The sequence below is a fragment of the Pteronotus mesoamericanus genome, unplaced genomic scaffold (genome assembly GCF_021234165.1).
Source record: "Pteronotus mesoamericanus isolate MK-2021 breed Mesoamerican mustached bat unplaced genomic scaffold, CSHL_Meso_final contig_58, whole genome shotgun sequence".
In the NCBI taxonomy this organism is placed as follows: domain Eukaryota; kingdom Metazoa; phylum Chordata; class Mammalia; order Chiroptera; family Mormoopidae; genus Pteronotus; species Pteronotus mesoamericanus.
In genome coordinates, this window is record NW_026555205.1 from 7,651,828 (window position 1) to 7,674,182 (window position 22,355).

Here is a 22,355-nt window from a genome sequence, read left to right on the forward strand (position 1 = left end):
TAACTCCTTCATTTTCAGATCAAGAACCAAGGCTCAGAGAAGTGAAATAATTTGACTAGTATCACACAAGTCAATCGACAGCAGAATCAGGCCAAAACTCAAGAAACCTGACTTCCCATTAAGTACCCTTTTTATGATACCGTTGTGCATGAAAATTATTTCCTCCGTGATTATTCTGAGCCAAAGCAAAACCTGGGCACTGAGAAATGCACAATTTGTTTCTGTCTTTGGCATGCCTTCCTCAAATGGTGGCAATTTACATGTAAACATATTCCAAAAGTTAAGTGTTGGAAGGCCTGATTCTAGTTAACTTTTTTTTGGCTAGTCCTACTTTGTCCTTTTCAATAGATCATTAATATCTTCGAGCAGGTGGTATGAATCATTTATGAGGGTACAGAGGTTCCTTTCCCACCTGGGCAGTGAATCAAGTCACCCAAGGCTTTTGTGATCCCTCTATACATTCTCAGCAGAGGTGAAAAAAGGCAACTTGGTTTCCTGAAGCACTTTACTCTCTATTGCTGGGCATAGATTCCCTCATTTAAAAGTTGAAGAGCTGAAGAGGTGCTACTTTGAATCTGAAAAGGAGAAATATGCCCTCATCCCCTTGGTTTTTATTCCCCCCCCCAAATTCCAGTCATAAACAATCACATCTTTGGGTGTTTTAAGTACAAAAGCAAGGTTACTTCAAAAGGGCCATTTGCAGAATCAGTTTCCCCCTATATAGCAAGTTGGAGGAAGAGGCAGGGAGAGGGTTCCCCTAAGGCCACCTCAGGTCTTGGTTATTGGGGTGGCAGAGGCCTCTTGAGAAAGGGAGATTGAAAGGAAGATACTAAGAAGAGTAGAGAGGCCCCAGGGGGAAGGAAGAGGCAATGAAAAGAAGTAAGGTGATAAGAAGTAAGATCCAAAGAAATGAAAGAAGAGAAGGGGAGATCCTTCCTATCCCTGTGAAAGGTATTTGACATTACATAGTAGGGACTGGGAGATTCCTTGTCTCTTGGGGACATGCAATATATCCCCAGTAAGATCCTATCACCAGCACACTTTAGAAATTCTGATTCAATATTTCCACCCCCTCATCCAGTTTTGGCTCTGAAAGCAAGAATTTCTCTAGTACATGTGTCAGAAGGGCCACATTTGATGGCCAGCTGTGATTTCAAAGCTAAAAACATCTTCTCTTCCAACTGACTGATGTTTGAAATACCTCCATCAGAGTCTCTTACCTAGGGCCCAAAGCTTGGATCTAGTAATACCCTCCCCACCGCCATCCTATCTCCTTCATTGGAGTGACAACACTTCAGTTGTTTCCCTTAGTGGAATCAAAGATGTAGATTGGATTGGGTGAGAGAAGAGAACGTAGAGTGGAGTAATTAGGTGGGTGGGTGGTAGCTCCAAAAAGAGGAAGATGAGGTAGCTCGGGGGTGCACCCATCTAGAGATGTGAGGCTTAGTCTCTCTGGGGAAATATCTAACTGTTCACTCCAACCCCATCTTGTACTATGCAGGTAACAAATCCTCAGTGCTTAACCAGCCAATTTTTTTTTTCCAATATTTTTTTCCTAATGGCCAGGTGATAAGTCATCTTATTACTTTTTTTTTTTTACATGAGTCCTCTTTCAGTTACTGTTTTCCTGACAAGTTTGAAGCTCTTTGCTGAGACTTCGTATATATCTTGGCTTATTAGTTGTATTTACTAAGGCCTCTGAAGTAGATTTATATTCTGAAAAGACTTTCCTAAATGTTTTTTCTTGGCCAGTTTATGTTGTCCTTGCAAGAGGTGGACACTTTCTGACCTTGTCTCTGAATTCTGGGACTAAAAAATATTTGATTCTCAGGCCCCTAGGCAGTAGTCCTGTTTTATTTGTAATTTCTACTTTTTCTCCCAACCTCTCACACCCCAACCCTCAACCCCTAACACACATGAACATCATGTCTGCAACCATGTGCACACATATATACACACACCAGCAATTAAGCTAAGAAGTAATAAGTTTGTATTGACAGGGTCGTGAGGGTGAAAAGATATACTCTATGTTTCTTGTCCTATCAATGACTCAATGTGTGACATTGAACAAGTAAGTACATCCTCTCTGTGCTTCCATTTCTCCACATAAAGGCCTCTTCTGACCTGTGATAATCAGGAAGTTCATTAATCACAAATTTTAACATTTTCAACAGTTGCTTTTTAGACTCTAGACCTGCATCTTGACTCCAGTGTATTGGAAAAGCAATATAGTATGGAGATAAGAGCAATAAAAGTTGGAATCTAAGATGTTAACTGGAATTACTGTTGTGATTATTTCACAATATATACAAATATTGAGTCATTATGTTGTACACCTGAAATTACTATAATGTTATGTGTCAATTATACCACAATAAAAAGTCATAGTAAAAAAATTAAATTAGTAGAATTGGGTTCAAGTGCCAGCTATGCCTGCTTATTCACTAGACATTTAATCTCCATGAACCTTAGTGAACCCATTTGCTAAATGAGATTAATAATAAACCTACTTTTCAGAGGTTTAGTGAGGATTAAAGACAGGAGATGTCAAATTGTCCTAAAAGTGTGAGACTAAAGTAAGATGATATTATTTGGAGGGACTATGGGACTGTTTAGAAATTGATTTTTAGTAAAAGAGTTTGCTTAAGGCTTTAGTTGTTGCATACTTATTTCCCCTTTCTCTCTTTTAATCAGAACTTTGGAAGTAGGGTAGGTAAATAGACATTTAGGATTCTAAGAATCCTCCTGGATGGGCTCCAAAACCTCAGGGAGCCTCTGAAGTTTCCCTGCTTACACTTTTTTAAAATTGAATTTATTGGGGTGACGTTGGTTAATAAAATTATATAAGTTCCAGGTGTACAGTTCTACGAGATATCATCTGCACATTGTATTGTGTGTTTACCACCTCGAGTCAAGTCTCATTCTATCACCATTTATCCCCTTTTCCCACCCTGCTTTCCCTCTGGTAATCACGATACTGTTGTCTGTGTCTGTGAGTTCTTTTTCTTAATCTCATCACTTTTTTCATCCAGCCGCCCAAACTCCCTCCCCTCTGACAGCTATCAGTGTGTTGTCTGTATCTTTGAGTCTGTTTCTATTTTGTTTTAGTTTATTTTTTTATTACATTCCACATTTAAGTAAAATCATAAGGTACTTATCTTTCTCTGACTGGCTTACTTCACTTACAATAAGGCTCTCCAGGTCCATCTATGCTGTCACAAAAAGTATTTCCTTCTTTTTTCAACTGAGTAATATAATATCCCATTATGTAAATGTACCACAGCTTTTTTATCCACCCATCTCCTGATGGGCACTTGGGCTGCTTCCAAATCTTGACTGTTGTAAATAATGCTGCAGTGAATATAGGGGTGCATATATTCCTTTAAAAATTTTTTATTGTATTTTTTCCATTACCATTTAGTCACTTATACCTCCTCCCCTCAACAATCACCACACTGTTCACACTGTTGTCCATGTCCATGAGTCCTTTATCCTTTTTGCTCAATCCTCTTTTTCTTAATCTCATCACTTTTTTCACCCAGCCCCCCAAACTCCCTCCCCTCTGACAGCTCAGTGTGTTGTCTGTATCTTTGAGTCTGTTTCTATTTTGTTTTAGTTTATTTTTTATTACATTCCACATTATGTAATGTAATAATTATATTGTATGTAATTACATACAATATGTAATGAACCAGTAAGGGGCAATTCATGCCTGGCTATGTAATAATGTATGTAATTATATTACCCCCTAACCTCCTCCCCCTCAGCTGTCATCTTGCTCTCTATCTATACATTTGGGGTTTCTTTGGATATAGTCCCAGAACTGGAATCACTGGGTCAAAAGGCAGTTCAATTTTTAATTTTTTGAGATAACGCCATACTGTTTTCTACAGTGGTTGCACAAATCTGCATTCCTACCAACAGTACATGTAAGTTCCCTTTTATCCACATCTTCACCAACACTTGCTGCTTGTTGATTTACTGCTTATAGCCATTCTGACAGGTATGAGGTGATACCTCATTATGGCTTTAATTTGCATTTCTCTAATGATTAGTGATATTGAGCATCTTTTCATAATTCTACTGACTATCTGTATGTCCTCTTTGGAAAAGTGTCTATTCAGGTCCTTTGCCCCCTTTTTAATTGGATTGTTTGTTTTTCTGGCATTGAGATTTATGAGTTCTTTATAATTTTTGGATGTTAACTCCATATCATATACATCATTAGGGAATATGTTCTCCCATTCATTGGGTTGTCTTTTCATTTTGTGGAAGGTTTCCTTTGTTTTGCAAAAACTTTTTAGTTTGATGCACTCACATTTGTTTATTTTTCTCTTGTTTCCCTTGCCTGAGGAGATCTACTAGAAAAAAATAGTGATATGAGAAATGTCCGAGATTTTACTGCCTATGTTTTCTTATATGAATTTTATGATTTCGAGTTTTACATTTAAGCCTTTAATCCATTTTGAGTTTATTCTTGTACATGGTATAAAAAGGTGGTCTGGTTCCATTTTTTTCACATATCTGCCCAATATTCCCAACACTATTTATTGAATAGGCTGTCTTTACCCTGTTGTAAGTTTTTGCCTCCTTCGTCAAGTATTAATTGACTTTAATGGAATGGGTTTATTTCTGGGCTCTCTATTCTGTTCCATTGATCTATACTTCTGTTTTTATGCCAGTACCAGGCTGTTTTGATTAGTATAGCCTGGTAGTATAGTTTGGTATCAGTTAGTGTGATTATATTTTTGTTTTCTTTTCTCAAGGTTGCTGTGACTATTGGGGATCTTTTGTGGTTTCATATACATTTTTGGACTATTTGTTCTAGTTCTGTGAAATACACCATTGGTATTTTTATAAGAATTGCATTGAATCTATAGATTGCTTTGGGCAATACAGATATTTTAATGATGTTAATTCTTCCTATCCATGAACTTGGTATATGCTTCTACTTCTTTGTACGATCTTTATTTCTTTCTTAAGTGTCTTAGAATTTTCCAAGTATAGGTGTTTTACATCCTCAGTTAAATTTATTCCTGTTTTTTTTTCATGGAGTTGTAAATGAGATTATTTTCTTACTTTTCTTTTCAGATAGTTCATTACTGGTGTAAAAGGGGCAATTCATGCCTGGCTGGTGTGGCTCAGTTGGGTGGAGCATCATCCCATACACTGAAAGTTTGTGGGTTCAATTTCCGGTCAGGACACATGCCTGGGTTGTGGGTTCTGTCTCTGGTAGTGGTTTGTACGGGGTATGGGGCAACTGATCAATATTTCACTCACATTGATGTTTCTCTCTCTCCCTTCCTCTCTGTCTTAAAAAACAACTGATTTCTGGATATTTATTTTGTATACTGCTACTTAATTGAATTCATTTATCAGTTCTAATAATTTTATTTGTAGAATCTTTAGGGCTCTCTATTTAGTCTCATGTCATCCACAAATAATGACAGTTTTGCTTTCCCTTTTCCAATCTGGATGCCTTTTGTTTCTTTTCCTTGTCTGATCGCTTTGGCTAGAACTTCTAGTACTATGTTGAATAAGAGTGGTGAAAGTGGCCACTGTTGTCTTCTGATCTTAAGAGAAACTCTTTTAGTTTTTGCCCATTGAGTAGATGTTGGCTATGGGTTTGTCATAAAAGGCCTTTATTATGTTGAGGTATATTCCCTGTATTCCCACTTTGCTGAGAGTTTTTATCATGAATGGGTGCTGAATGTTATCAAATATTTTTCTGCATCCATGGATATGATTATGTCATTACAAGCCTTCATTTTGTTTATGTGGTATATCACATTTATTGATTTGTGGATATTCCACCAGCCCTGCATACCTGGAATAAATCCCACTTGATTATGGTGTATGTTCTATTTAATATATTGTTCAGTCTGGTTTGCTAATATTTTGTTGCCTTTTTTTAACATGTATGCTCATCAGAGATATTGCCCTATAATTTTCTTTCTTTGTAGTGTCTTTATCTGGTTTTGGAATTAGAGTAATGCTAACCTTGAAAAATAAGCTCGTGATTTGTCCATTCTTTTGAATTTCTTGTAATAGTTTCAAAAAAATAGGTGTTAGCTCTTCTTTGAATGTTTGGTAATATTCACCTATGAAGCCATCTGGTCCAGGACTTTTTTCTTGGGAGATTTTTTTTTATTACTACTTCAATTTCATTAGCTGTATTTGTTTTATTCAGATTTTCTGACTCTTCTTGTTCAGTTCTGAAAGACTGCATGTTTTTAAGCATTTACCCATTTCATCAAGATTGTTCAATTTATTTGCATATTGTTTGTAATATTTCCTTGTTTGTTTGGTATTTGTTTGGTGTCGGTTGTTACCTCTCCTCTTTCATTTCTGATTTTATTTATTTGAGTTCTCTCTTTCTTTGATGAGCCTGGTTACAGGTTTGTCAATCTTGTATATCTTTTGAAAGAACCACCTCCAGTTTCATTGATTATTTTGTATTAATTTTTAGACTATATTTATTTTGTTTCTGTTATGATCTTTAGTATTTCCTTTTTCTACTCACCATGGGCTTTGTTTGTTGTTTAAGTGTAAAGTTAGAATGCTTCTTTCAGAATTTCCTTGTTTTTTGAGGTAGGTCTATAATACTATGAATTTTCCATCTAGGACTGATTTTGCTGTGTTGCATTGATTTTTGGTTGTTGTGCTCTCATTTTCATTTCTTTCAAGGTATACTTTGATTTCTTTCTTGATTTCATTGTTAACCTATTTCTAGTTTAGTAACATGTTATTTAGCCTCCATGTCTTTTTGTGTTTTCCAGTATTTTTCTTGTGATTGATTTCTGGTTTTATACCATTGTGGTCAGAGAAGAAGCTTGATATGACTTCAATTTTCTTAAGTTTATTGAGACTTGTTTTATGGCCTAACATGTCTTTTATCCTAGGAAATGTTTCACATGCACTTGAAAAGAATGTATATTCTGTTGCTATAGGGTGAAATGATCTCAAGATATCAATCAAATCTATCTGATTTAGCGTGCTATTTAAGACTTCCATTTCCTTAGTTGTCTGTCTGAAATATCTATCCATTGATGTCAATGGGTTGTTAAAATCCGGTACCATGACAGTATCACTGCCAACCTCTCCCTTTATACTGACCAAGATTTGCTTTATATATTTAGGTGCTCCTATGTTGGGTGCATAAATGTTTACAATGGTTATATCCTCTTGTTGGATTGATCTCTTTATCATTATGCAGTGTCCTTCCTTATCTCTTACTATAGGCTTTGTTTATTTTATTCTATTTTTGCATTTTTTATTGTTGTTCAAGCACAGTTGTCTCCACTTTCCTGCCACCACTTTCCCCCACTGCAACCACCACCTCCCACCCTCAATCTTTCCCCAGTTCGGCTTTGTCTACAGTGACCTACACTCTTCTGTCCCCCATTATACCCCTCCCCCTCCCTTCTGGTTACTGTCAGACTGTTCTTTATCTCAGTGTCTCTGGTTATATTGTGCTTGCTTGTTTGATTTGTTGATTAAGTTTCACTATAGGTGAGATCATATGGTATTTGTCTTTCACCCCCTGGCTTATTTCACTTAACATAATTCTCTCCAGTACCATCCATGCTGTTGAGAAGGGTAGCAGCTTCTCCTTTTTTTCTGCTGCATAGTATTCCATTGTGTAAATGTACCAGAGTTTTTTGATCCATTCATTTACTGTTGGGCACTTAGGTCATTCTCAGAACTTGGCTATTATAAATTGTGCTGCTATGAACATTGGAGTGCACAGGTTCTTCTGAATTGGTGTTTCACAATACTTTTTATTTATTTATTTATTTATTTATTTTAGAATTCTCTTTTAAACACATGGTCAAATCTGTAATAAGGCCAATACCACCACCCCCTTCCTCCCAAATCTTTAAGTAAGCAATGTAATTAGAACCTTCCTTTCAAGCATAGTAGGCAGGTCATTGGATATAAAAGGTAGAATGGTGGACAGGGGTGGCAGAGATGGCTAATTCTTTCCTGCGTCCAGTGGAGGTGGGGGAAGTTCTGGAAGTTTCGGCTCCTACCAGCAGTTCAGTGTCCCAGACCAGGGCTGGTAGATGGGTCAGTATAGGGCACCGGGCTGTTCCAACAGTGGGAGAGAATTCCCCAAAGAGCTAACATACCAATATTTTACCAGTTCTACAGATGCTTTCAGCAGAAAACCAATTAACTTTTCAATTATGACTTGATTTTTTAATCCAATTCATGGAATCAAAGTAAACTTTTAGATATTCATTATGTCTAAGCTAACACTTCTTTATTTATTTATTTATTTAAATGTATTTATTTATTTTTTCAAATACAATTGTCTTTGCCTTCCCCACACCACTTTACCTTGCCCCCTCCTTCCCTCCCGCACCTCTTCCCCTATGGGTTTGTCCATGAGTCCTTGCTACATGTTCCTTAACTTTCCCCCTCCCTTTCTTTTCCCTTGCCCCCGCTCCCTCCTTCCTTCTTGTCTCTGTTGGTTTCTTTTCCTTTCAATGTTGCTGGTTTTATTTTCCTTGCATCTTTGTATTTTTTGTTAATTTTTATTTTGTTTATTTATTTTTTTAATTTATTTTTTCAAATACATTTGTCTCTGCCTACACCCCACCACCTTCCCTTGACCCCTCCCTCCTTCCCTCCCGCAGCTCTTCCCCTTTGGTTTTGTCCATGAGTCCTTGATATATGATCCTTGACTTTCCCCTTCACTTCCTTTACCCCGCCCCCCTCCCTCCTTCCCTAGTCTCTGTTGAATTCTTTTCCTTTCAGTGTTGCTGGTCTTATTTTCCATGCATCTTTGTATTGTTGGTTAGGTTCCACTTATAGGTGAGATCATATGCTATTTGTATTTCTCCTCCTGGCTTATTTCGCTTAGCATAATGCTCTCCAGTTCCATCCATGCTGTCGTGAAGTTTAGTACTTCTTTCCTTCTTTCTGCTGCGTAGTATTCCATTGTGTATATGTACCATACTTTTTGATCCAATCATCTACTGATGGGCATTTAGGTGGCTTCCAACACTTGGTTATTGTAAATTGTGCTGCTATGAACATTGGGGTGCATAGGTGCTTTGGAATTGGCGTTTTAGGATTCCTAGGGTATAGTCCCAGCAGGGGAATCACTGTATCAAAAGGCAGTTCCATTTTCAGCTTTTTGAGGAAATTCCACACTGCTTTCCACAGTGGCTGCACCAGTCTGCATTCCCACCAACAGTGGATTAGGGTTTCCTTTTCTCCACAGCCTGGCCAGCACCTGTTGTTTGTGGATCTGTTTATGATGGCCATTCTGAGCTGTGTGAGGTGGTACCTCATGGTGGTTTTGATCTGCATTTCTCTGATGGCTAGTGATGCTGAGCATCCTTTCAAATGCCTCTGGGCCCTCTGAATCTCTTCCTTGCTAAAGCCTCTGCCCAAGTCCTTTGCCCATTTTTTGGTTGCATCGTTTTCTTCTTGGAGTGGAGTCGAGTGAGTTCCTTATGTATATTGGAGATCAAACCTCTATCAGATGTATGATTAGCGAATATATTTCCCCATACGGTTGGCTCCCTTTTCATTTTGCTGATGTTTTCTTTAGCCGTGCAGATGCTTCTTATTTTGATGGGAACCCACTTGTTTATTCTTTCCTTTATGTCCCTTGCTTTAGGAGACATATCAGTGAAAAAATTGCTTCTTGGGATATCTGAGAGTTTCCTGCCAATGTTCTCCTCTAGGACTTTCATGGTGTTGCAACTTTTATTTAGGTCTTTTATCCCTCCTGAGTTTATTTTTGTGTATGGTGTCAGCTGATGATCAAATTACAATTATTTGCATGTAGCCGTCCAGCTCTCCCAACACCAATTGTTGAAGAGGCTATTATTGCTCCATTTTCTGCTTCTGCCCCCTTTGTCAAATATTAGATGCCCATAGAGACCTGGGCTTATTTCTGGGCTTTCTATTCTGTTCCACTGGTCTATGGGTCTGTTCTTGTGCCAGTACCAGATTGTTTTGAGTATAGTGGCTTTGTAGTACAGTTTAATGCCAGGTATAGTGATCCCTCCTACTTTGTGTTTCTTTCTCAAAATTGCTGTGGCTATTCGGGGTCGTATATGGTTCCATATAAATTTTTGAAATGTCTGTTCTATTTCTGTGAAATATGTCATTGGTATCTTAATAGGGATTGCATTGAATCTATAAATACCTTTGGGAAGTACGGACATTTTGATGATATTAATTCTTCCAATCCATGAGCACGGTATATGCTTCCATTTATTTGTGTCTTCCTTCATTTCTTTCTTCAATGTATAGGTTTCTGCATATAGGTCTTTTATGTCTTTGGATAAATTTATTCCTAAGTATTTTATTTTCTTCTTGTTATATCGAATGGTATTTTTTTTTTCTGATTTCTTCTTCTTCTATTTCATTGCTGGTGTACAAAAATGCCTTTGATTTCTGAATATTGACTTTGTATCCTGCTGTTTTGCCAAATTCACTTATTAGGTTGAGGAGTTTTTTGGTAGAGTTTACAGGGTTCTCTATGTACACTACATGTCATCTGCAAACAATGATAGCTTTACTTCCCCCTTTCCTATTTGGATGCCTTTTATCTCTTTCTCTTCTCTGACCGTTTTGTCTAGGACTTCCAATACGATGTTGAAAAGAAGTAGTGAAAGCAGACATCCTTGTCGTGTTCCCGATCTTAGTGGGAAAGCTTTCAGTTTTTGCCCGTTGAGAATGATGTTGGCTGTAGGTTTCTCATATATGGCCTTTATTACGTTGAGGAATTATCCATTATTCTCATTCTGCTGAGTATTTTGATCATAAATAGGTGCTGTACCTTATCGAATGCTTTTTCTGCATCTATCGAGATGATCATGTGGTTTTTGTCTTTTCTTTTATATGTGATGTATCACGTTTACTGATTTGCATATATTGAACCATCCCTGCATGCCTGGGATGAATCCCACCTGACGTGGTGGATAATCTTTCGAATGTATTGCTGGATGCGGTTTTCCAATATTTTGTTGAGGATTTTAGCATCTATGTTCATCAGCGAAATTGGCCTGTAGTTTTCTTTCTTTGTAGGGTCTTTATCTGGTTTTGGGATCAGGGTGATGCTGGCCTCATAGAAAGAGTCTGAGAGTCTTCCCCCTTCTTGGATTTTTTGGAATTCTCTGGGAAGGCCAGGGATTAGCTCTTCCTTCAATGTTTTGTAAAATTCTCCTGGGAAACCGTCCAGCCCTGGGCTTTTGTGTGCTGGGAGTTTCTTCATGACTGCTTCAATTTCCCTAGCTGTTATCTGTCTGTTCAAGCTCTCTGTTTCTTCCTCCTTCAGTGTTGGAAGATTATACTTTTCTAAAAACTTTTCCATTTCATCAAGGTTTTCAAATTTCTTGGCATAGAATATTTCATAGTAGTTTCTGACGATCATTTGTATTTCTGTGGTATCAGTTGTTATTTCTCCTCTTTCGTTTCTGACATTATTAATTTGGGTCCTCTCTCTCTTTTTGTCGATGAGTCTGCTTAAAGGCTTGTCAATTTCATTTATCTTTTCAAAGAACCAGCTTCTGGATTGGTTGATCCTCTGAATTGTTCTTTTTGTCTCTATGTCATTCAGTTCTGCTCTAATCTTGACTATTTCCTTCCTTCTACTTGCTCTGGGATATATTGGTTGTTGTTTCTCCAGTTCTTGAAGTTGTAGTGTTAGAACTTTTATTTGAAATGTTTCTATCTTTTTTAGGTAAGCCTGTATTGCTATGAACATCCCTCTCAGGACCGCATTTGCTGTGTTCCCTAGGTTTTGGACTGTTGTGTGTTCATTTTCATTTGTTTCCAGACATTTTTTGATTTCTTCTCTTATCTCATTATTGACCCATTAATTGTTTAATAGTCTACTGTTCTGTGTCCAGGAGTTTGCGAGTTTTTCAAGTTTCTCTTTGAGGTTGATTTCCAGTTTCAATGCCCTGTGGTCCAAGAAAACGTTTGGTATTATTTCAATTTTCCTGAATTTGCTGACGTTTGCGTTGTTTCCTATCATGTGGTCTATCTTTAAAAACTGCCATGAGCATTTGAAAAGATTGTGTATTTTTCCTCTTTGGGATGTAAGGTTCTATATATGTCAGTTAAGTCTCTTTGATTCAGTGTTTCATTCAGCGCCACGATATGTTTAATAATGTTTTGTTTGGAAGATCTGTCCATTTTTGACAGTGGGGTGTTGAAATCCCCTACTATCAGTGTGTTGCTATCTATATCATTTTTGAAGTCGTCCAACAATTTCCTTATAAACTTGGGGGCTTCTATATTGGGAGCATATAAGTTTACAATGTTGATGTCTTCTTGATAGATTCTTCCTTTAATTATTATAAAGTGCCCCTCTGGGTCTCTGTCTATAGCCTTTGTTTTGAAATCTACTTTGTCTGATACAAGTATGGAAACCCTGGCCTTTTTCTCTTGCCCATTTGCCTTAAATATTTTCTTCCATCCCTTTACTTTCAATCTGTGGAGGTCTCTTTCTCTGAGGTGGGTGTTTTGTAGGCAGCATATGTGTGGGTCACGTTTTCTTATCCATTCAGCTACCCTGTGTATTTTGATTGGTGCATTTAGTCCATTCACTTTGAGAGAAATTACTGATAGAAACTTACTCATCTTTTCTCTTTGTACCTGTGTTCCTCTCTCTCTCTCTCAATCTTTTCCTTCATCTTCTTAAACCAGTCCCCTTAGCATATCTTGGAGTACTGGTTGGTAGAGATGTATTCTTTCAGCCTTCTTTTGTCTTGGAAACTCCGTATTTCCCCTTCTATTTTAATTGAGAGCCTTGCTGGGTAGAGCAGCCTTGGCTGTAGGCCCTTGCTCTTCATGACTTGGAATATTTGTTGCCATTCTCTTCTGGCTTGTAATGTTTCTGTTGAGAAGTTAGCTCCTGGGCAATCGGGGCCCCCTTGTATGTTACTTTCTCTTTCTCCCTTGCTGCCTTGAGGATTCTCTCTTTGTCTTTGATAGTTGCTATTTTAATGATGATGTGTCTTTGTGTGTACCTCCTTGAGTCCCTCTTGAGTCGGGTCCTCTGTGCCTCTTGGATCCATGAGAAACTTTCTCTCCTCACATTAGGGAAATTTTCCATCATTACTTTTTTGAGGAGGTTCTGTATCCCTTGCTCCTCTCCTTCTCCTTCTGGTATCCCTATTATATGGATATTATTGCGTTTCAGCTTGTCCTGCATTTCCCTAAATGCCTCTTCATTCTTTTTGAGTCTTTTTTCAATTTCTAGTTCTTTCTGGGAGCTTTTTTCTACCTTATCCTCTATCTCACTGATTCGATCCTCGGCTTCATCCAGCCTGCTTTGGATTCCTTCTACTGTGTTCTTCAATTCAGAAATGGTATTCTTCATATCCTCTTGTGTCTTCTTGATAGTTTCTATGTCCTTTTCCAGGGTGATATAGTTTGCTGTAAGATCCTGATAGTTTCTCTGCAGTTTCTCATAGTTCTCTTTGAGCTGGCTGAGCTCATGGAGCTTCCTTATAACCATTGTTTTGAATTCAATATCTAATAGCTCCCTTGCCTCTATTTCATTTAGCTCTCTCTGTGGGGAGTTCGCTATTTCACTCATTTGGGGGGAACTTCTTTTTCTCCCATTTTTGTGAGAGTCCATTAAGTTATATTTATTTATTTAATTTTGCTTCTGCTTCAATTGGGCTGTCTAGATCCTGACTTTGTGAATTAAACTTCTGTGATTGTAGGCGGGTCTTTTTATTTATTTTTTTATTTATTTTTCCCTTTTCTTTCTGAGCCTGCCTCTGATGATGTCACTTGTTGACCCTATATGACCTTGGGTTGTTTGTTTGAGATTTCCAGGAGTTTACTGTCTGTGTCTGATTCCTGCTTGGGGCAACTTTGTGACCCCTTTGTTCAGGTCTGGACTATTTTTTGGGATTGCTTAACAGTCTCAGGCTGGCTCCATGATCGCGCTTCCCGGCCTGGCAGTATGCCCCGCCTGCCTGGGCTCACGAGTCCTTGCCCCAGCCCAGGGGGCTTATTCGCAACCTCTCATACTCGTCTGCCCCCCAGGCCAGCGAGCTCCCCGGCACTGGTCAGTTTAGTGTCTTCTATTGTGTGTTTTCCCTGCTTTTGGCTCTTTGGGTGCATTGCTTGCCTTCTCCAAATGGGGACTACGGAAATGGGAGGAAGTCAGCACCAGGACTCTCCAGTTAATCCTGTCTCCGGTGTCTCCTCCAGGGACTCTGGGCAGCTCCCTCACCCCTTCAGCCCGGGATCTACTAATTTTGTGAACCGCTCCGCAATGATGGGCCGGATGGGTCAACTTACGCCTGCCCTTACCACTCTATGCACTCCCTCGCAGCCATATCGGTGCCAATCTGTGGGAGGTCTTGCTGGCCGGTGCAAGCATTCGCCAGCCCGCACGGGTCACAGACACACTTGCCAACCCTCGCCGGTCTCTTGTCGCAAGGGCGTGCGCCTACACTGGGTGGGGTTTTTTTTTTTTTTTTTGGTGTTTCATAATTCTTAGAGTATAATTCCAGCAGTGGAGTTGTCTGGTTAAATGGCAGTTCCATTTGTAGCTTTTTGAGGAAATTCCAAATTGTTTTCCACAGTGGCTGCACCAGTCCACATTCCTACCAACAGTGTACTTTGCTTCCCTTTTCTCCACATCTTTACCAGCACTTACTATTTAATTGTTTGATGGACATTCTGACTCCTATGAGGTGATATCTCTCTGTGGTTTTATTTTGCATCTGTCTGAGGGCTAGCAATGCAGAGCATCCTTTCATATGTCTCTAGGCCCTGTGTATGTCCTCCTTGGAGAAGTGTATGTTCAGGTCCTTTGAGCATTTTTAATTGGATTGTTTGTCTTCCTTGAGTGGAGTCGTGTGAGTTCTTTATATATTTTGGAGATCAAACGCCTGCCCGAGGTATCACTGGCAAATATATTTTCTGATACAGTTGGTTCTCTTTTCATTTTGCTGATGTTTTCTTTAGCCGTGCAGACTTCTCATTTTGTTGGAGTCCCATTTGTTTATTCTTTCCTTTATGTCCCTTGCTCTAGGGGACATAGTGTTGAAAATATTGCTGCATGGAATATCTGAGATTTTCCTGCCTATGTTCTCCCCTAGGACTTTTATGGTGTTGTGACTTATATTTAAATCTTTCATCTGTCTTGAGTTTATTTTTGTGTATGGTATAAGTTTGTGGTCATGTTTCTTTCCTTTTTTTTTTTTTTTTGCATGTAGCTGTCCAGATCTCCCAAAACCATTGTTGAAGAGGCTATTTTTACTCCATTTTATGCTTCTGCACCCTTTGTCAAATATTAATTGACCATAGAGACATGGGTTTATTTCTCGGCTCTCGATTCTATTCCATTGATCTATGTGTCTGTTCTTATGCCAGTACCAGACTGCTTTAATTACGGAGGTCTTGTAACATAGTTTCATATCAGCTATTTTGATCCCTCCTACTTTGTTCTTCGTTCTTAAAATTGCTGTGTCTGTTCAGTCTCATTTATGGTTCTATATAAATTTTTGAAAAGTTTGTTCTATATCTGTGAAATATATCATTGGTATTTTAATAGGGGTTGCAATGAATTTATAAATCACTTTGGGTAGTAGGGACATTTTGATGATGTTAATTCTTACAAGCCATAAACATGGTATATGCTTCCATTTAGTTGTGTCTTCCTTAATTTCTTTCTTCAACATTGTGTAGTTTTCTGAGTACAGGTCTTTTACCTCATTGGTTAGGTTTACTCCAAGGTACTTTCTTTTTATATTTGCTATAGCAATTGGGAATTATTTTTTGATTTCTGTTTCTGGCATTTCATTGTTGATGTACAAAAGTGCCTTTGATTTCTGTACATTGACTTTATATCCTGCTGTTTTCCCAAATTCACTTATTAGGTCGAGTAGTTTTTGTGGAGTCTACATGGTTTCTTATGCACACTATCATGTCATCTGCAAACAATGACCACCTTTTACTTCCTTCTTTCCAATTTGGATGCCTTTTATTTCTTTTTCTTGTCTGACCACTTGAGCTAGGACTTCCAATACTATGTTGAATAGATGTCGTGAAAGCAGACAACTTTGTCTTGTTCCCAATTGCAGTTAGAAAATTTTTAGTTTTGCCCATTGAGTATGATCTTGGCTGTACATTTTTCATTCTTGGCCTTTATTATGTGGAGGTATGCTTCATCTCCTCCCACTTTGTTGAGTGTTTTTATCATAAGTGGGTGCTGCACCTTATCAAATGCTTTTTCTGCATCTATTGATATGATCATGTGATTTTTGTCTTTCCTTTTGTTTATGTGAAGTATTACGTTGATTCATTTGTGAATATTGAACCATCCTTGCATCCCTGTGATGAATTCCACTTCATCATGGTGGATGATCTTTTTAATGCATTGCTGGATTCGGTTTGCCAACATTTTGTTGAGGATTTTAGTGTCTATGTTCATCAGCGATATTGGTCTGTAGTTTTCACTCTTTGTTGTGGCTTTATCTGGTTTTCGGATTTGGATGATGGTGGCCTCATAAAAAGAGTTTGGGATTCTTTCTTCTTCTTGGATTTTTTGGAATAGTCTGAGAAGGACAGGGGTTAGATCTTCCTTAAATATTTTGTAAAATTCTCCTGTGAAACCATCTGGTCCAGCGCTTTTGTGTGCTGGGAATTTTTCAATTACTGCTTCAATTCCACCAGCTGTTATCAGTCTGTTGAGACTTTCTGCTGCTTCTTCATTCAGTGTTGGAAGGTATATTTTTCTAGAAATTTGTCCATTTAACCCAGGTTTTCAAAATTTTTGGCGTATAATTGTTCATATGAATTTCATACAATCCTTTGTATTTCAGTGATATTAGTTTTAATTTCTCTTTCATGTCTGATTTGCTTTATTTGGCTCCTCTCCCTTTTTCTCTTGATGGGTCTCCTTAAAGGTTGTTGATTTTGTTTATCTTTTCAAAGAACCAGCTCCTGGATTGGTTGATCCTTTAAATTGTTCTTTTAGTCTGTATGTAACTTAATTCTGCTCTGATCTTGATGATTTCTTCCCTTCTATTCATTCTGGGCTTTATTTGTTGTGGTTTCTCCAGTTCTTGAAGCTGGAAGGTTACGTTTATTTGAAATGTTTCTATCTTTTTTAGGTAGGCTTGTATTGCTATGACCTTACCTCTCAGGACTGTCTTCTCTGTGTCACACAGGCTTAAGAATGTGGTGTGTTCATTTTCATTTGTTTCCAGAAACCTTTTGTTTTCTTCTTTGATCTTATTATTGACCCATTTATTGTTTAATAGCATGCTCTTTAGTCTTGATGAGTTTGAATGTTTTCCTGTTTTTTTCCTTGAGGCTGATTTCTAATTTCAAGCCCTTGTGGTCTGAGAAAATGCTTGTTATGATTTCCATTTTCTTGAATTTGTTGAGGCTTGTTTTGTGTCATATAATGTAGCCATCATTGAAAATGTTTATGTGCATTTGAAATGAACCTGTCTTTTGCTTCTTTTGGATGAAAGGTTCTATATATGTCAGTTAAGTCCATTTGATCCAATGTGTCATTCAGTTCCACAATATCCTTGTTGATATTTTGATCGGAATATCTACCCATTTTTGACAGTGGGGTGTTAAAGTTCCCTACTATCAGTGTGTTGCTGTTGTATCTTGAAGTCGTCCAAGATTTTCCTTATATATTTGGGTGCTCCTGTGTCGGGTGCATATATGTTTACAATGTTTATGTCTTCTTGATGGATTCTCCCTTTGAATATTGTGAAGTGTCCTTCTGGGCCTCTTTTTATGACCTTTGTTTAGAAATCTATTTTGTCTGATAAAAGTATTGACAGCCCTGCTTTTATTTTCCTGTCCATTTGCTTGGAATATTTTTTTCCATCCCTTTACTTTCAGTGGGTGTAGGTACTTTGTTCTTGTAGGTATCATATGTGCAGGTCACGTTTTCTTATCCACTCAGCTACCCTATGTCTTTTGTTTGGAGCATTTAATCCATTTAAATTTAAAGTTATTATTGATAGGTACTTATTCAATTTTTTCCCTTTGTACCTCTCTCACTCTTTTACTTCATTTTCTTAAAGCAGTCCTTTTAGCATACCTTGTAGTGTTGGTTTGGTAGAGGTGTATTCTTTTAGCCTTTTTTTGTCTGGGAAACTCCTTATGTTGCCTTCCATTTTAATTGAGAGCCTTGGTGGGTAGAGGAGTCTTGGTTACAGGACTTTGCTTTTCATTACTTGAAATATTTCTTGCCATTCCCATCTGGCTTGTAGTGTTTCTGTTGAGAAGTCAGTATTGGAGCTCCTTTTTATGTTACTACCTTTTTCTCCCTTGCTGCCTTTAGGATTCTCTGTTTGTCTTCGTATTTGCCATTTTCATGATGATGTGTCTTGGAGTGGGCCTCTTTCGGTTCCTCTTGAATGGGATCCTTTGGGCTTCCTGGACTTGTGTGACTTTTTCTCTCCTCCATTTAAGGAAGTTTTCCATTATTACTTTTTCAAACAGGTTCTCTATCCCTTCGTTTTCTTCTTCTCCTTCTGGTATCCCTATTACATGGATATTATTACATTTCAGGTTGTCCTGAATTTCCTTCAAGGCCTCTTCATTCTTTTTGAGTCTTTTTTAAATTTCTTGCTCTTTTGGGGAGCTTTTTCCTACCTTGTCCTCCAGCTGATTGATTCAATCCTCCGCTTCATCTAGCCTGCTTTTGATTCCTTCTACTGTGTTCTTCAGTTCAGAAATTGTATTATTCATTTACTCTTGTTTCTTACTGATAGTTTCCATGTCCTCTTTCATGCTGTTATAGTTTTCAGTAAGTTCCTTGTAGTTTCCCTGTAGTTTTTGGTAATTCTCACTGAGCTCATTGACTATAGCCTTTTTTTTAAAGTCCATTTTGGGAGCTCCCTTTTAGGTAATGAACTGTGTTTCTTTTGCAGCTTTTATTTTTCTCTTTTCATCCTTGATCTTTGCTATTTTACTTATGATATGTGTTGATTTTGGTGTCCTTGGGTCTATCTTGGTTGGGAATCTCCACTTTCTGGAATTGTGCGTCTTTTTCCTCCACCAAGTTGGGAAGTTTTGGGTCATTATTTCTTCAAATAGGATCTCAATCCCTTGCTCTCTCTCCTCTCCTTCTGGTATGACTCTGATACAAGTGTTGTTATGCTTCATATTGTCCCAATGGTCTCTTAAATTATCCTCCTTTTTTCAATATTCTTTTTTTCTTTTTACTGCTCAGATTGGGTGTTGTTTTCTACCTTGTCTTCCAAATCATTGATTCAATCTGTTGCTTTATTCAACCTACTGTTTATTCCTTCCAGTGTTTTCTTCATTTCATATATTGTATTCTTCATCCTGATTGGTTCTTTTTAATGGTTTTAATATCCTTTTTCATGCTGTTGAGCATCCTTATATCCATTAGTTTAAATTACTTGCCTCTATTTTATTTAAGTCTTTGTTTCTGGAGATTTCTCCTGTTCTTTCATTTTTGTCCTTTTTATTTGTCTCCTCATTTTGCCTGCCTCTTTGTGTTTGTTTCTATGTATTAAATAGGTTTCCTATGATTCCCATCCTTCATTGGCTTTATGTAGTATGTGTCCCCTGGGGTCCAGTGGTACAGTCTCCTTGATCTCCTGAGCTGAGTGCTCCAAGAATGACCCTCGTGTGGATTTTTGTGGGCCCTGCTGTTGTAACTGAGTCTTGATTGTTATTAGCCCTTTCGTGCATGAGATCCAGCTTCAGGCTGGCTGACTGTGAGGCTCAACCCTGACCACGGCATGTGTGCTGCTGTGCAGATGCTGATAATGAAAATTGGAATTAACCTCAGCAGGATTTTGTGCCTGCTTAGTTCACCCTTTGGATATTCTGCTTTTGAAGCTTATTGGATCCTGCTCTAATGTTTTCTGAAGCTGGCCATTGGGTGCATTGTTTCTGGGTCTCTTGGGAGGAACTTTGGTGCAGTCCAATGTAAGGCATTGCCTGTGTCTTGCCCTTAGAAACCTGTTTGGAGCTACAAGTAATCCACCATTTGTAGTTGTCTCTGCTGGGCCTGGATGTATACAGAGAGGACCAAACTGCACAATGAGGCTGAATTTTACCGACATCAGGCCTGGTGCAGGTCAGTAAAATCCCAAGGCACCCTGAGGTGATTTGCCTTCTCTTGCCAGTTGCCTGTTAGGCTCAGTTACTGAAAGAGCCTCTGGTATACTCCTCAGTATAGCATTAGCTTGACAGGGTGGGGCAAGTGGGAGTCCAGACGGTGGACTATTGCTTTCCCACAGGCTGATTATGCATGGAAAGGAGTGCTGCACCCTAGAAAGATGTCCTCTGCTGTATGGGAAAATCACTCAGTACAGGGATCCTCGTGGCTGTCCTTTCAGCTCTCTCTCTAGAGCCACAGACCACAGTCTCTCCTCATGTAACTCTAGTCTGCTTTTCCCTCCTTCCATAGAAGCCCAGAGTGAGTTGTTATGATTGAAATTTTGTATGTTGGCTCTTTCAGAAGGTGCCTGTGTCTCTAGCAGCCCTCTGCCTTCCCCTGGCAGACAGAATCCTCACTGATTTTTACAACCAGATATTACGTGGACACCTCTTCCTGGCTCTGGGGCTCTGGGCTGGGGATCCTGGCCTGGGGTTGAGGCCCTGTGCTTCTCAGGGGGAACCTCCCTCCAGCTGAGATATCCCTCTGGAACTTCAGCTATAGCTTGAGGAAACAGGGCCAGCTTTTTTCATGTCTGTGCCCTTCCTACCACTCTCAATGTCACTTCTGTAAATTCTTTGTTATAAACTTTCTCTTCCACTAGTCTTCAGTTAATTATTCAGGTTGATTACTCTATATTTTAGTTGTAATTCCAGTTTGGTCTAGGAGGATGTAAGTGAAACTACTACCTAATCCACTGCTCCCATGGATCCTTCCCCTCTCCCCTGTATGCTTAGATTTGAAAGATTGCCCGAGGCTATTATGCTCCCATCTTCTTTTTTAACTATTAGTTTTCTCATCCCAGTGTGTCCCAGGACTCACTGAAATATCTGGTCAATCCTAGCATCTACAAAGCTCCCTTGGGGATTGACATGCTGTCTTGATAGCTTGTAGATTTCAAGACAGTCAAATATGGCTGGGGGTTAGGGTCCTCAATTTTGAGCTTTAAGAGTATGTTTTACCAAAATGAGGTCCTATGATATCTTGAACATACCAAGTGCTCAAGAGTTGGGAGCTCTAGTTAATGGAATAGTCTGTTTATTTACTGAGCAATTGCTTTATACAAAACATTGTACTAGATACTGTGAGGTAAAATCTTAAGCAGCAGAAGAGTTGGGCTTGTGTTTAGAGCTTAAGACATGGCCTGATAGTTGTTTTTATTTAATTACATTGAAGTCTTTAAGGACAGAGCCATTTCTATATTCTCCAACCTGGTACAGTAAGGATGGAATAATTGTAAAAATGAGTGATGTGAGAATATTTTCAAGTTGTTCACCTCTTCTGAAAGCAGAGTGGCTTCAAACAGTCCAATTATTTGAGTTTTAGGTTGGTTGCCAGATAATAATGGTAGTTGGGTGTTGTGGTATTCTCTTTCTACTTACTTGATCAAGGGCTTATCCAGAGCCTTTAACCAAATAATTGCAAAATGTGTTGAGATCCTCCAATTAAATGTGCTAATTATTATTATAGTTATTGTTATTATTGTTAAGGAGTATGTATATGTGATATAAAAATAGAGAGCAATGGATTTGATATTTAAAAAGGGAAAACCTAATTTAAATTTCTAAGTTAAAGAATTTAGAACTGTTCCAAATGAGATCTGCTGAAAATAAGACCATATTTCAGATTAAATAATTGGAAACACATCCCATTACTTTCCTCAGTCTTAATAAACACATTTTTTTCCTCATGTATTGAAGGAAATTAGAGGACAGACAAAAGAGTTTTGAAAGGAGGAAAGAGAAATTAATTGAGAGGAGAGTTTATTGGAAAAAAAAGAGGACAGAGCAGAGGTTGAAAATGTGGCTCCTCTGAGGTCATCACTCAGGCTTTGGGATGACCAGCTTGAATTTACATTCCCTTTCTCTTCTCAGCTCTATGGTTCTTGACCTGGGCAATAGAGGCTTCTCTGGGGTCTCTCTCTGCCTGTAAGAATCTGCTGGCAAGATGAAAAAAACATTGCAGAAATATAGAATTATAAAAGCAGCCAGGATACCCTGGGCTTAAAAACAAAGTTGCACAGCTTGCCCTTCATTTCTATTCATTTTTTTTTGTTTTATGGGAGTTGTTGGAGGGTGGGGTGTTAGGGGGAGGTAAGCTCTGAATGTATTTATTCCAGATACAAAATACAATGTGTTGCCTAATGTCAAAAGTTTAGGGTGAAAATGACAAACACAATCTTCAATTGAGCATC

General features: G+C 38.4%; 1 protein-coding gene across 1 annotated transcript in view; it reads left to right on the plus strand.

Annotated features, from left to right (window-relative positions):
* GUCY2F (guanylate cyclase 2F, retinal) overlaps positions 1-22,355 on the plus strand; it is a 135,014-nt gene that overhangs the window by 111,898 nt on the left and 761 nt on the right.